The 12,181-nt window shown below is 38.9% G+C and overlaps 1 protein-coding gene across 9 annotated transcripts in view; it reads right to left on the bottom strand.

Moving 5' to 3' along the window:
- The window catches only part of CAB39L (calcium binding protein 39 like), a 156,756-nt gene that overhangs the window by 52,927 nt on the left and 91,648 nt on the right, over nucleotides 1-12,181 (bottom strand). The window lies entirely within an intron of this gene.

The raw sequence follows: 12,181 nt of genomic DNA on the forward strand, positions 1-12,181 counted from the left end.
ATCCGCCCTGCCCTGTGCATGACAGGGGGCGGCGACAATTCCCCAATCAGCCCTGCTCTGAGCCTGACCAGGGGCTGCACCTAGGGATTGGGCCTGCCCTCTGCCACCCGGAAGCAGGCCTAAGCCAGCAGGTCGTTATCTCCCGAGGGGCCCCAGACTTCTAGAGGGCACAGGCCGGGCTGAGGGACCCCCCCTACCCCCCCAAGTGCACAAATTTTTGTGCACCGGGCCTCTAGTTATAATATAAAGACATTCTTTGTCTCTTGTTACAGTTTTTGGCTTAATGTCAATGTTGTCTGTTATACTCCTGCATTCTTTTAGAATTCATTTGCATGGAATATTTTTTCTCCATCCCTTCACATTCAGTCCATGTATATCCTTAAAGCTGAAGTGATTCTCTTCTAAGTAGAATATAATTAGATCTTGTTTTGTTATCCATTCAGCCACTCTGTGTCTTTTGATTGAAGAAGTTAGTCCATTTATATTTAAAGTAATTACTGAAAGGTATGGAATTATTACTGTCATTTTCTTAATTATTTTCTAGCTGTTTTGTAGTTTCTTTCTTCCTCTCTTCCCTTGTGTTTTAATAATTTTTATAGTGCTATGCTTCAACTCCTTTGTCATTCTCTTTTGTTTTTCTACAATGGGTTTTTGCTTTGTGATTACCATGAAGATTACAGAAAATATGTTATATTTATAATAGTGTAATTTAAGCTGATAACAACTTAAGTTTGAATACATACAAACCTTTACATTTTACATACCCCTGTCCAACACATCTTTTTAAATTATGTATTAACAAACTATTGTAATTGTAGTTTTTTTAAATACTTTTGCCTTAAAACTTTATACCAGAATTATAAATAATTTCACCACCACCTTTACAGTATTATTCTTTTTAACTATAAATTACCTTTACCATTAAGTTTTATACTTTCATGTTTTGTTACTAATTAGCATCCTTTCATCTCAGCCTGAAGAACTGCCTTTAACATTTCTTATAAGGCCAATTTAGTGGTGATAGACACCTTCAGCTTTTGTTTGTTTAGGAAATAATTTATCTTTCATTTTGTTCTGAACAACAACTTTGCCAGGTATAGTATTTTATATGAAGTTCTTTTCTTTCAGCACTTTGAATATGTCATCCCTCTCCCTTTTGGCCACAGTGTTATGGGGGCTTTCTTTGCACGTAACAAGTTACTTTTTTCTTGCTGCTTTAAAGATTTTCTCTTTGTGTACATTATCTCTTTGATAATTTAATTATAATGTGTCTTGGTGTGAATCTCTTTGGATCCATCTTATTTGTAAAAATTTATGCTTCTTAAACCTGCATGTCTGTTTCTTTCCCCAGGTTAAAAAAGTTTTCAGTCATTATTTATTTCAAAAAGCTTTCTTCCCCTTTCTTTCTCTTTTCCATTAGGGACCCCTACAATGCATATATCAGTCCACATAATGATGTTCTTTAAGTCTCTTAAGCTATTTTCACTTTTTTTAAAATTCTTTTTGTTCCTCTGGTCCATGAATTGCCCTATCATGTTTTCAAGTTTATTGATCCTTACTTCCATTTTATCTAGTGTGTTGTAGAAGCCCTCTGTTGAATTTTCAGTACAGTTATTGTATTCTTCAGCTCTGTGATTTCTGTATTTTTAAATATTTTCTATCTCTCTGTTATTCTCACTTTGTTCTTAAATTGCTCTCCTGACCTAGTGAGCATTTTTATGACTATTATTTTTAACTCTCTATTAAGCAAATCACTGATCTCTATTTCATTAAGCTTGGTTTTTAGAGACTTACCTTATTCTTTTGTTTCTAACATTTCCCTTTGTTTCTTCATTTTCCTTAATTCTCTGTGTTGGTTTCCCCACATTAGGTAAAACAGCCATCTCTCCTACTCTGGACAGAATGATCTCATGTAAGAGATGAACCCTGTCAATCAGCCTGTCCTAAGTTCCTTGTGCCTGTCAAACATTTGTATCTGTCTAACCCAGGGGTGGGCAAACTTTTTGACTCGAGGGTCACAATGGGTTCTTAAACTGGACCGGAGGGCCGGAACAAAAAGCATAGATGGAGTGTTTGTGTGAACTAATATAAATTCAAAGTAAACATTATTACATAAAAGGGTGAGGTCTTTTTTTTTTTTTTTTAGTTTTATTCATTTCAAATGAGCCGGATCCGGCCCGCGGGCCGTAGTTTGCCCACGGCTGGTCTAACCCATCATCTTTCTTCTTAGTGGCTCCCAGTAGTTAAGGGTATGTCAAGACTTGTCAGTGTCTCAAAGGGGAGAATTGCAGACAGTATTTTGATTGCAAACTGATTAAAAGTTGAATCCTTGGACAGCAGCTGGGAAAGGATGCACTCAAATCCCTTCCACAGAGAAACTGGGCCTATTTCTTCTGCACTGAGCCTGGGTGTATAACCCTGAGGGGTGTTACTATGCCCATTTAAAAAGTGCTTCCTTGTTTACTATAGTCCTTTGAGACTCATGAATGCAAGCTCCATTATCTATCAGGCCTAGTTTATTTGGGGGTCTGTCCTTCGAGTGGCAGCCATAAAAGTTGGGGCACTAGATGTGTGTTCAAGCTCTTTCCAATAAGATACTGGCAACTTGGTTTTCTTGTTGGACCAAGGGGAAGTACCCACTGCCTCATTTGGGCTCCTGGTAGAAGCCCAGCCAGCAACTAGATTCACAGATAGGTAGTTTGGGTGCCTCTTTCTTAGTTGGCAGCTTGGAAAGTTGGGGGACTAGATGTGTGGTTCAAACACTTTCCTCCCAATTGTATGGTGCTGTGCCAGGGCTGAGGTTTATGGTGAGAGTGTGTCTCAGCATTTCCTACCCATTTTGATGTAGATATTTTCTCAGTCACCTAACAAGTAGGAGTCACTCACCTAGTTTCTAATCTTCTCTCAGAGGGATTTCCTCCATATGTAACTGTACATTCTCTGCTTCCCCAGGAGTAGGGAAATTCAGGAGCCTCCTACGCTGTCATTTGGCTCAGAGTCCCAGTAATTTTATAAACATTACATTTGTTTGTGGGGGAGGATGTAACACTGGTTAATATCATTACATAAATTTTAGATGTGCAACATTATAATACAATATTGTGGCTCACCACATGAAGTCTACTTCCTTCTGTCAACCCCTTTACCCTCTTCATCCTCCCTCAATTCACCTTCCCCTCTGATAACCACAATTCTGTTGTCTGTATCTATGAGTTTAGTTTTTGTTTTTTTGTTTGTTGTTTTTTATTTTATACTAGAGGGCCAGTGCATGGATTTGTGCATGGGGCGGGGGGGCGGGGGTGGGAGTAGGGGGATTCCTCAGCCTTGCCTGTGCCCTCTTGCAATCTGGGACCCCTTGGGGGATGTCCGACTGCCGATTTAGGCCCGATCCATCCCCCAAGGGATATAGCAGTGTGCCAAGCGGCAGGCGGCCAGGGAAGAGCCTGAGCTGGGGTCGGGCATCACCCTGCTCGTATTCATCCTGGCCTGCTGTGCCTGCCACTTGGTAGTGCTGCCACGGAGTCAGAAGAGGCTCCCACCACCTCAGCTACACTGATCAGCCATGAGCCCGGCTTCTGTGGGTCAGCACTGACAACCAGGGGCAACTCTTGCGTTGAGCATCTGCCCCCTGGTGGTCAATGCACGTCATAGCAACTGGTCGACTGTTCATTCTGGTCATTCAGTCATAACAGTCGTTTAGGCTTTTATATATTTAGATTCCACATATCAGTAAAATCATATGGTTCTTGTCTTTTTCTATCTGATTTATTTCACTTTTAGCATGATACTCTCAAGACACATCCATGTTGCCCCAATGGTAACATTTTGTCATTTTTACAGCTGAGTAGTATTCCATCTTCTTTATCCAATCATCAGTAGAAAAACAACTAGGTTGTTTCCTTGTTTCAGCTATTGAAAATAATGCTGTAATGAACACAGGGGTACATGTATGTTTATAAGTAGGTGTTTTCAATTTTTTTGAGTAAAGCTTTTGTACACAAAAGAAATCATCAACAAAGCAAAAAGGCAGCAACTGAGTGGGAGAAGATATTTGGAAATGACACCTCTGATAAGGGGCTAATAATATCCAAAATATATAAGGAATTCACAACTTAATAACAAAAAAAAATCAAACAATCCAATTTAAAAATGCACAGAATATCTAAATAGACACTTTTCTAAGGAAAACATACAGATGAAAACATGCTCTACATTATTAGTTATAAGGGAAATGCAAAATCAAAATCATAATGAGATTCCACCTCACACCTGTAGAATGGCTTATCATCAATAAAATAAAAAATAACAAGTGCTGAAAAGGATGTGGAGAAAAGGGAATCCTCGTACATTGCTGGTGGAAAATATAAATTGATCCAGTAATTTTTTAAATGGTAATATTCAATGATTTCAATCATCCATTGTTGGTGAGGATGTAAAGCAACGTAATAATACCTGTGATGTCCTAGAATCCCACATTGGGAAATTTAGCCTGAGAAAAAAGTCCTAAATAACACCCTTAAGTACAGCAAAAAAATATCAGGCACAGAGATCTTTATCGTAGTGATGATAATAAAGAGTTGGAAGCAAGCAATATATCCAGAATTAGGCATGTTTAAATAAATTATAGTATATCTAACTGGCAAAAATAAAGCAGAACATCAAAATGTTGACAATGACTAAATATAAGAAATACCTATGACTATCCATTGCTTTCACATCACTTCATAGAGAAAAACAAAGAGAGGGGTGGAATAACTAACTTATGAAAGATGAGGGCCCCTGAATCTGGCATGGCAAGGTATCTCTTTGACAAGCACACCCTGGGAGATAGTGATGAGAGTTAAGCCTTAGGCTGGCTCCCCACAGCCACAGTGGTCACTTCCCTGGTCACCAAAGCAGTACCTGCATGTTGGAGGTACTGCTTACCTTCACTTTTTCTGTAAGTTGTACAAATCATCCACTTACATTCTTTCATTTGTAGCATTCCTTCAAATAAAGTAATTTGGTACCCCATTGCACCCCCCTCCAAAAAAAAAAGAGAGGGAAGAAGAGAGAGGAGAGAGTAAAGAAGAAGGAAGGAAAGAAAGCCATGGAGGAAGGAAGAAGGGTTTAAAGGAAGTGAGACAGATACGCAAGAAAGCAAATTATATCTTCTTTTATGAAAAAGCACTATACAAAATCCAAATTTTAATAGAAAAATTAGGAGGTGAGTCTTCAATTTAAAAGGATACTTTAGAATCAGTTATTCTCACGATTTTAAAATATTAAAATAAAGGTTTATACTACATAAATTTCATTTATACAGACATTAAAGAATATATTTATTGTGTAAAAGAGCTATATTGGTAATTATACTAGTAAATGAAAGAAATAATCTGTTTTGTTCAAGTCTTTCTAGACTCCACAGTAATACTGCAGAATATTAATCTTCTTTGAAATGTCATGAAAGCATGTTTTTCATACTTCCCAGTAAAATGCCACAAGAACATTTCCATACAGCATTCCAGTGAACAGTAGAAATGATGCTCCATAGAACTCTATCCAACATTTACATAGAAGAAAACATTCTTCTACTTCATTAGCAAATATGTGCAAAGTCAAAGAAAACCCCGGTGAATAACAAAAACAAGTTCTGCTACAAGGAACAGCTTCTCCAAACAGAGGAAATGACCAGAATGGAAAGCATTACAGAAAATTTAAACAGGTACAGATGAATGATGGTGTCTACATTAAGTGCAACCATTATGGATACCCACTAAGCATACTATATATAATTGGAATAAAACCTTAACTATTTCAAAACCAGTCTTCTGCAACATTTAGAAATGAACAAATTTGTCTGAAATTAGCCAGTAATTCTAAGATTACATATAATGTAACTGATTAGATATCAAAGCTGAAGAAGCACTTGTGTTAGCTGGCAAATTCAAAAATGGTCAGCCCTGACATGAGATGCTCAATGCTTATTTGCTGAATGAATGGTATATATGGGAGTATCTACTGGAATCAAATAAAAAATGATAAAAAGAGGGAAGAAAAAAGTACTGAATAGCAATTAAAAGTAACTGCTGATAAAGAGCATTCCCTCACTGATTGATAACAGAAGTGAGAAAAGGCAAATGAGAGATCAAAAGAGGATAGAATTTGGAGGAAAAAACATCCACTTTAAAATTGCTGCCATTGCCCTGGTCCACGTGGTTCAGTGGTTAGAGTGTCCACCTGTGGACAGAAGGGTCGTGGGTTCGATTCCTGGGTTGCAGGTTTGTTCCTCAGCCACCGTCTGGATGAGTGTGGGAGGCAACCAATTGAGGTGTCTCTCTATCTCTCTCCCTCCTTCCCTTCTTCCCTCCCTTCCACTCTCTCTAAAAAAAAAAATCAATGGAAAAAAAATATCCTCAGGTAAGGATTAACAACAACAACAACAAATTGCTGCCACTGACTTTTATACAGACTATATAAAGAATTCTCAAAATTCAACAACCAAATAAAAGGAGGGCAAAAGCTCTGAATAGATACTTCACAAAGGAGGAGATATGGTGGCAAGTAAACACTGGAAAAGATATTCCACATCAGTCACTACAGGAATAAAAATTAAAGCGTCAATGAGATAACACTAAAACTTACTAGAATGGCTAAAATTTAAAAAACAAAAACAAAGCCAAAACAAACAAAAAAAATCCGACACTACCCAACAATCCTACACCTAGGTATTTATCCAAATGAAATGAAAACCTGCATTCACATAAAAATGCATGTAAATGGTTATAGGTTTTACTTATAAATGCTAAAAATTTAAAATTCCCCAAATATCCTTCAACTGGGGAATGGATAAATGATCTGTAGTGCATCCATGTAAAGGGATATACTACTCAGCAGTAAAGAGTGACAAACACATTATACACAGCAACAACATGGCAAATGCATTATACTAAGTGAAGGCAGACAGACGCAAAAGGGTACATTCTGTATAGTTCCATTTACACATTTGCAAAGGCAAAAATACAGGAACAGAAGATAGATTACTGGTTGCCAGAGGCTGGGGTAGGTGAAGAAGCTGATTACAAAGCTAATTTCTAGATACTGGGAAAGTTTCAGAGAACTCAAGCACAGGCTAGTTCAGAATTAGCTGCTCTCAAAATTTTTTAAGTTAAATTAAACTTATGTTTTACATGAATTCCATCAGGGAGCCCCTGCCCCCACCATTTCTCTGCCTATTTTTTTTTTCATTTTTCTGTCTTTTATGTAGACTGGCTTCTCTACTTCTTTAGTTTATATGGCAGGACACCTGGCCATTGATGGAGAGACTGTAATGTCTTTACCTCCTGGTTACAGACAGGGTTCTGTGTCTCAGTTCCAGTTCAAGAATCCTGCAGAAATACTTTGCCCTACTTTGGTCTGCTGTCCACTGCTAGTCTAGTCAGCTGTGTGTTGGGCAGGGTGTTATGTTGCACAAAATGGTTGCTTCCACTATCACCATGTGGGCTGGGAGAGAGCTTTTCCCAGAAAGCAGAGGGGTTGAGCAAGCTTTATCTTTAGGGTAGGTTACCCTCCTTTAAAAGTATGGTAAGGTCAAACTACAATGGTCATTGTCTTAATTTTTACAGGGGGCATGCAAACAATTAACAGGTTATGCTTCTGTTTAAGGACATGATACTTCTAAAGTTTATATTCATTAGTTTTAAAAGAATAGTAGGGTAACAATAACATAACATTCTATTTAATATGATATAAGTATTTCCCCACCTGAGATTATAAATTCTTGAACTGAATTTGTCTAATGACAGGGTGAAAAAATATATAAACAACAAAATAAAATCAATGCCCTACACATATAGTAAGCATTTCAAATTGTTAAATGCATGAAATACTGTCAAATCTTAAGACTTTATGATTTCTCATTTTTATATAAATAAAACCAAAGGTTAAGGAGCACTTTTGTCAGGGCCAGGCAACAGAAAAAGATCTTTAGGGAATGGAAATTTTCAAAAACTTAGTACCATAAAATGGCTTATTAAGAAGCTGATTCTGGAGTTCTTATTTTGCTGATTTTTTTAATGTAGCAAGAAATAATCACTAGAAATTAAATTATCACTGTAGAAAGTTTTCTTCTTCTTTGAGCTGCTTTCTAATTCAACCTGAACAATTGACTTTGTATCACCCTAGCTTTGCAAGGCACACCTGCCTTTAAAATGAATGCATCAACTAGATGCAATAAATTTTCCATCCTTTGATCTCTTATCACATTGTGTTTCAAAACATCAAAGAGTTTAAAACTGTGTCTTGAACAGTGCCCAAACACAGCTCTGAGTTTGATCCTGAGCCCACAAAATCAGAAGCCTTGAAATCTCAGCCACAACTTCTTTTTTTTAAACCTCATTAACAATATGCTGAAGTGGTTCTTTTGCCAGGAATTTTAAAGCTTAAATAAAAATTTATGGCAAATCCCTACTCCTACGTCCTCAACCCTGTTCCTTGTCTTGCCTCCTGTAACTCATTATTTTCTCAACACCCTGTTTATCCCAAGTATAGAAAAACGCCCCTTCTCCTTCAATCAACATATACTTAATAGTTCTTTTACCAAAGGTTTAAGCCGGGTAACAAAGGATAATTATAGCACAGTGCAGAAACAACTTCAAATTGAATTCCTACATACTGGAATCCAATGAACAAAATAAACTGACAGGTCTAGAGGCATGGAGGCATGGAACAGACTGACAGATTTCAGAGGGGAGGGCACGGGCCTAGAGGAGATTAACCAAATAACTTATATACATATATATGTGCATGGCCCATGGTCACAGACAATACTGCGGTAAAGGCCTGGGGTGGGGTAGGGGTTGGGTAGAGTGGGGCAAACGTGGGGTGAAATGGGGGACATCTGTAATACTATCAACAATATAAAAAAAAAGTTGAATCCTACAAAGCGCTATTATTAAAGACTAGAGGCCCGGTGCACAAAAATTTGTGCACTCGGGAGGGGGGGTCCCTTAGCCCGGCCTGTGTCCTCTCCCAGTCTGGGACCCTCGGGGGATGACCACCTGCTGGTTTAGGCCCGCTCCCCAGGGGATTGGGCCTAAGCTGCAGTCGGACATCCTTAGCGCTGCTGAGGAGGCGGGAGAGGCTCCTACCACTACCACTGTACTGGCAGCTGGCAGCCTGGCTTGTGGCTGAGCAGAGCTCCCCCTGTGGGAGCGCACTGATCACCAGGGGGCAGCTCCTGCATTGAGCATCTGGCCCCTGGTGTTCAGTGTGTGTCATAGTAACCAGTCATTCCCAGTCGTTCTGCTGTTAGGGTCAATTTGCATACTACCCTTTTATTATATAGGATAGAGGCCTGGTGTACGGGTGGGGGCCGACTGGTTTGCCCTGAAGGGTGTCCCAGATCAGGGTGGGGGTCCCGCTGGGGTGCCTGGCCAGCCTGGGTGAAGGGCTGATGGGTGTTTGCAGGCTGGTCAGACCCTCTTCAGGGTGGGGGTCTCCACTGGGGTACCTGGCCGGCCTGGGTTAGGGGCTGATGGCTGTTTGCAGGCTGGTCAAACGCCCCCGCCCCCAGAGGGGACCCTCAGGTGCCTGGCCCGTCTGGGTGAGGGGCTGAGGGCCGTTTTCAGTTTTCAGGCTGGCCACACCCCCTTTAGGGTGGGGGGGTCCCCACTGGGGTGCCTGGCCCGTCTGGGTGAGGGGCTGAGGGCCGTTTTCAGGTTGGCCAAGCCCCCATGGAAGCTCCCAGCCTCTCCTTTTTTTCTTTTTTTTTATTCTGGGATTTATTTACCTTCTATAATTGAAACTTTGTTGCCTTCAGTGGAGCTCAGAGCCGGCTGGGGCAGGTGGGAAGCTTGGCTTCCTCCATCACTGGAGCAACCAAGCCTTCTGCTCGCTCCAGCTCTGTGGCCACAGCTAGCTGAAAGCAGGTATCTGGGGTTTATTAACCTTCTATAATTGAAACTGTGTTGCTTTGAGTGGAGCTCAAGCTGGCCGCAGCAGGCGGGAAGCTTGGCTTCCTCCATCATTGGGCAACCAAGCCTCCTGCTTGCTCCAGCTCCGTGGCTGCCGGCAGCCATCTTGGTAGGGTTAATTTGCATATAGTCGCTCTGATTTGCTGGTGGGCGTGGCTTAAGGCACAGCAAAGGTACGGTCAATTTGCATGTTTGTCTTTTATTAGTGTAGATTCCTTAGCATTCCTGATCATCTTGTTCCTTAAGACCCTTCCTCTGTCATGGTTCTAAGAGCTTTCTCTCTTCCTCACTCCAAACCCTTCTAAATCTCTTCTATTTCCTATTCCTATCAAACTTAGCTCAAGAGAGGGCATTTATCAAATTTCTGTTACTTTACTCTGCAAAGGGAATCTATGCTCTTTCCTTTCATACTTTTCTGTCCAAACATTGCCTAGACACCCCACCTTTCACAACTAACAAAAAGTCTATCTAGGTGGCTTCTAAACAAAAGTTCACTTTTTTTCTCTGTAAGGAATGTTCCATTCTTTTAGGTTATCTAGCAAAAGCTGCAGCCCATTCTTAAAGTAATAATTTTTCCTTCCTATTATAAAAACATACCAGAAATTTTACAGTCAAATGACTTGTGTTCTTGAAAGGAGCCTCAGGAAAGGTTATTCACTTACTGAAATGATACTATTATTACTCTTACTTATCTTCTACACAATTTACTAAGAAAAGTGGCTTATTATTGTGCCTCAGGAGATCTTTCTTTGGTCCAATTCCCTTACTTTTGCTTCTATCTCTCATTTTCATTCCTCTATTCATTCAACCAACCAATAGACATAGCATTAGACGTGGGAAATGCAGTCCTATCATTTAAGATATTCTTAATTTAGAAGGGGCTGTACCAGTGCTACATATGAAGCAAGAGATGAGGAGGGTGGGGTTCTGTGTGATTTGACTGAGTTTTGAAGTTTGGAGGAATTTTATTAAGCTGTCACTAGTTTATATGGGTACTTTAGGACTGAGAAGGAAAGTTGGTCTCATTATTCATGTCTCCAGTCCAAAGAGATACATAGCATATTTCCTTAAGTAGGTAAACAATGCTAGTAATGCTGCCTCCTTCCTAAAAACACTGTACATAATTGGTAGAATGTTTAATACTAAACTGTCCTGAATTTTAACTTTTTCATTTATACATTTAACCAAGAAGTATTTATAAGTATATATGTTCTATGGACTTTCAAAGAACAGCTTCATCTACTGAATAACATACTCATTTATAACTAGGCTCTAGGCATTGTGTTACATCAGTTGAATGAACAAAGTGAAGAACTGTTTGGTCAATTTATGCCTTAAAGTTCAGGGGGGCGAGGGGGGACCTGTCTGCTACTATCACAATGATAGATCTTCCTAATGATAATTTTGATTCATCAGTAGAAATTATTATATATAGAATGCTATTGTGGAGGGGAATAATCATTTCATAAATATAATATAAAGTAATTTACAAAAATAATCTATTTAACTCTGCATTTGAAGAGTTAATCTCTAGTTACATGTAAAATTCAAATATTCAGAAAGATACTTCTTTTCCCCAAGAATTCCAGAGAGTAAAAGTTTTTTCACTTGATAAATAGAAGTCAATTTTCAGGCAAGTGTTTTAATCCCCAAATAAGTTTAAGTAAACATCCTCTTTAAATTGATTTATTTTCAGTATACCAGGTAAAATAAGGAAAACTTGCATAAGTGTTTTGTTTTCTAACCCAATGCTGAACAAAGTTTTATACCTACCTCTCCAATTATTGGACAGCACTTTGAATGTAGGCTATTCTGTGGCTGCTCAAAGTTTTGCCAGGTCACTAAACCTGACAACATCTCACCCTGACTCAGTTTTCAAAACATAATCATCCTTGAGTCATATTTCTCCCAGTATGCAATTGCTATTTGGGCTAATTTCATAAATTAACTCAAGCTAACATATTAATTAATGATGATAATAGCTTACTGCATTGCTACTCTCAGAGAAATGTGCAAAAACTAGATATATAGAAATATAATACTATAATCCAAGAACATGGGTCTTTTTCCCATTTGTAATAACTGGACCAACTAAATCTCAAACTAAAATAATAAATAAAACAAGCAAACACTAAAGGGTTATAACAAAAATAAGATAGCTTACATTTTTTAACTTTAGTTTGAGAGAGAAAATGAAAGTATACTAACTTACATTTGTATATAGTTTG

Source organism: Myotis lucifugus, unplaced genomic scaffold (assembly GCF_000147115.1).
Source record: "Myotis lucifugus unplaced genomic scaffold, Myoluc2.0 scaffold_7, whole genome shotgun sequence".
In the NCBI taxonomy this organism is placed as follows: Eukaryota; Metazoa; Chordata; class Mammalia; order Chiroptera; family Vespertilionidae; genus Myotis; species Myotis lucifugus.